The following is a 4132-nucleotide window of genomic DNA, read 5'->3' on the forward strand; positions in this document are numbered from 1 at the left end:
TCTTGTTTTCTGATGCTTCATCTAGGATAAGAGTCTCACATACTTTCCTGCCTAGGATGGTTTTGAACTGTGATCCTCCAGATCTCAGCTTCCAGAGTAGCTAGGATGACAGACATGAGCCATCAGTGCCCAGCATGTGATGCCTTTTGAAGGCTTCTTGGCAAGTCTGTAAAAGGAACCCCAAAGGGCCTGGATAGACCTTGACCTAATCAAGGAGCTGGGATGGGGGATGGCTGACCTTCTAGCCATTCTGTTGCACAAAATTAAAGATACCACCTGGTGTTGGATGCATCAAACACCTAGATTAACCGCCACCAGGTTTAGCGGAGAAAATGTATAGAGTACCCAAAGATTGCAGTGTAGAAATCTCTGATTTTGCATGCATGAGGTGTGTGTGTGTGTGTGTGTGTGTGTGTGTGTGTGTTTGTGTGAACTCAGGGCCTAGGCTCTATCCCTGAGTTTTCTTGCTCAAGGCTAGTGCTCTGCCACTTGAGCCACAGCCCCACTTGCTTTTTGATAGTTAATTGTAGGTAAGAGTCTCAAGGACTTTCCTGTCCAGGGTGGCTTTGAAGCATGATGATGGCCTCAAGGAAGCAAGAGTAAACACAACTTGCAGGTACAATCCCTATGGTGGGAGACTCCTGCCCCCTTGTAGCCAGACGTGGGACATGTGGCCCCATGCCATCATGCGGGACTATTGTCCTGTAGCGTTCAACTGGGGAAATGACCAGGGCCAAGCTGACTTTTGCCCACCCTGAATGCTGATTACAGAGCAGATCTGTTCCACCCTAGGCCAAGAGAGCTCTAGGAGGCCCAGCTCCCAGGGGCACAAGGAAGGGAGAGGTCAGCTCCAGGCCCAGCTAAGAGCCTTTGCCAACGGACACCCCAACTTGGCGTTTCTGATCCCCATAATGCTTGTTAAAGAGCAACCCCCCCAAAAAAATTGGAGCTGTGGCTCAAAGTGGTAGAGCTCTAACAGTGAACCAAAGAGCTCAGAGACAGGGCCCCCAATCTTTTAGTTCAAGACCCCCAGCTGACCCTCCCCCATGAAACATAGGTTATATAAATGTGAGCTAATAGGATTTGTGAAGTGTTTCTGAAGAATGGTGATACTGAAGAAAGCACCCTAATTCTAATTACAGCTGAACTTGTGACATACAGCTATGTGCTGAGTCCTTCACAGGGTGCTGTTTTCTGGGTCCTTCCCACATGAAGTTTTTGTGCTGAGTCCTCAAAAAGCATTTTGTGTACTGAGTCATCCCAAACGGTGCTATATTCTGAGTCCTTGTGAACAGTGGGCCGTGCTGGGTTTTCCAAAGTGTGCTGTGTGCTGAGTCCATTATACAATGTACTTTATGCTGAGGCCTTCAAAAGGTGCAGTGTGACAATTCATCCAAAAGGTGCTATGTGCTGAGCCCTTGAGAAGGGAGGAACAGGCGAATTTTTCAATGGATTCTGTGGGTTGAGTCTTTTACACAGGGTACTTTTGCTGAGTCCTTCAAAAGAGGCTGTGTGCTGAGTCATCCAAATGGTTGCAATGTGCTGCATCCTTGATAAGAGTGGGACAAGGTGAGTTTTTCGAGTGCTGTGTGCCGAGTTCTTTACATAGGTTGCTCTGTACTGTCTGTCCTTCAAATGATGCTGTGTGCTGAGTCCTTCCACAGGGTGGTATGTGTGAGTCCTTCAAAACTGTGTTATGTGCTGAGTTTTTCAAAGGGTGCTGTGCACTGAATGTTTTACCCAGGGTGCTACATACTCAGCCCTTCAAAGAGTGGTGTGTGTGGAGTCTTAACACAGGGTGCTAAGTGCTGAGTTCTGGGAAAGAGTGCTATGTGCTGAGTTTTTCAAAGACTGCCATGTACTGAGTCCTATACACTGCGTGCTATGGATTCCCTCCTTCGAAGGGAGCTGTGTGTTGAGTCATCCCAAAGGTTACTATATGCTAAGTCCTTCAAAGGGTTCACTGTGCTGAGTCCTTTACGCAGGGTGCTTTCTGCTGCTTTTTGAAGTGTGCTATGTGATGAGTCATCCCAAAGGGTGCTATGTTCTGAGGTAGTTATCCCCAACAATCTCTCTCTCTCTCTCTCTCTCACACACACACACACATACACACACACACACACACAGTGGTCACTGTGCACCTGCTTGATGTGTGGAGTGGAGAGGAATGGAGGAGAGTCTCCTCCAGAGGTGGGGCTGAGGGGAGATTCAATCCCCAGTGCAAGTGCTAGGGTTGGCAGGGAGTGCTGAACTGAGGTGGGGTTGCAATTCCCATGGCCTGGAAGCCTTAGGGCCCAGTCAGGGCTGCTCTTGTAGTCAAGGGTGGGGGGCTGGGCTGAGGGGAGGAGGGCGTGGGGCCCAGGGGAGGAGGAGGCATGGCCAAGGGGGCTCACTGTGGTGGCAGCAGTGGCCAGGGTCTCTCAGTGGCAGGCACGCATGCGTGGAGGGTGCTAGGCGGCCCACAAGAGGAGTGGAGGAAGAGAGAGAGAGAGAGAGAGAGAGAGAGAGAGAGAGAGAGGAGAGAGAGAGAGAGTGCAGAGAGGAGCGAGCACATGCACAAGAGGTAGCAGCTTCAGTGGCTGGCTGAGGCCTCAATTGAAGTGAAGGTCCTGGCCGGGAGCCCAGAGCATATTGAGCTGGCACAGCAGACACATCACCTCAAGCAGCCCTGTGGTGGTGCGGCGGCCATGGGCTGTCCTGAGTCCAAGGTTTCAATTATCATGGTGGTGGCAGCAGCCACAGAGGAGGAGGCCGCTGAGGAGAAGGCAGCTGAAGAGGCAGCAGCGGCGGCAGCAGGGGCAGGGGTGATGGTGACATCAGCAGAAACAGCTGTGGCTGTGGATCAGGCAGGGTCCTCTAAGGAGGAAGCAGCTGAGGTGGCTGCAGCTGACGGGGAGGAGGAGAGGCTGCGCTCAGCCCCACCATGCGCCCACATATGCCCCCCTCCCTCGCCCATCCTCCCCAAGGCACTGTGTTTCAAACATGGCCCTGCTGGCTCAGACCCATGGAGCCTCTCTCAGTTGCCCAGTGGACATAAGCGCCCTTGGCTGGCTTGCCTCAGAGACCCGGTCCCAGTCTTGGATATTGACTCCGGGCTGCCTGCAGCACCTGGAGCCATCACCCACAGCTTCTCCCAGCAGCACATGTGAGTGGCTGCCCTGTGGGCCCACACCTTGGGAACACCGAACTTCGCAAATCCCTCGACCCCCCATAACATCCCCCCCCACTCCCCGGACCCGGACCCATGCCTGCCGCTTCCCCTCTCTGGTCCCACCTGTGCCTCCCCTGTACCCAACAGTACACCCTGGCTCTGCCACAAATGCCCCCCAGGGGTGGGGGGTGGGGGTAGGTGGCAATCTGAGTTTCCCACTCCCATCCCTAGTGGCCAGTGTCCCAGGAAATAGGGAGATGCAGGGTGGGGTGAGGAGGGGGCACCAGAGAGCTCCTGGCCTGGAGTAATGGAGCCACACAACCACCCATCTGCACCCTTCGTCACCCTGTTGGGAACCTGGTGGATTCAGTCAGAGGTGGGGAGCAGCATCTCCACACCTGCCTTCTCAGGTCTTCTCCTTTTTTGTGGGGGTGGCAGTGTTTAATACAGAAGATAGACCCCATGCTGTGTGAGCTCTTGTCCTCTGTGCTCGGTCACCCTTTCATCTGAGGAGGGTCCTAGAAGAGTCTACTAGGGAGGTGAGGGCACTGGGGGTGAGATAGAAGATGAATATCTGGGACGAGCACACCCATATACACCCAGCCTGTTCCTCCCACCCCAGCTGTCATCAGTTCTCACAGGGTAATCACATTTCACAGCTATGCCAGAATCTGCTGGTGCTCTAGGCCCATTTGGTCTCCTCATCCTCCCCAAGAATGCTCCAAGTCGCCCAGAAGCATCTAAGCTGGAAATAGGGAGTCCATCCATGCCATGTATGTAACATTTAGGACCCCATCCATTTTCCCAACACTGCCCCCACCCCAGGTCAGACACCCCTCTGGGGGCACCATGAACCCCTGCTTGTTATCTGTTGCGATGGACCAGCTCGGCCGGAGCACTGGGACCGACGGGACAAGGATCTCGGGATAGGTGGGCAAAGGAGTCGGCGAAGTGACAAACAGACACAGACTCAAAAGTGTT

Source organism: Dipodomys spectabilis, unplaced genomic scaffold, assembly GCF_019054845.1.
Source record: "Dipodomys spectabilis isolate Male_0828 unplaced genomic scaffold, ASM1905484v1 ptg001703l, whole genome shotgun sequence".
Lineage (NCBI taxonomy): Eukaryota > Metazoa > Chordata > Mammalia > Rodentia > Heteromyidae > Dipodomys > Dipodomys spectabilis.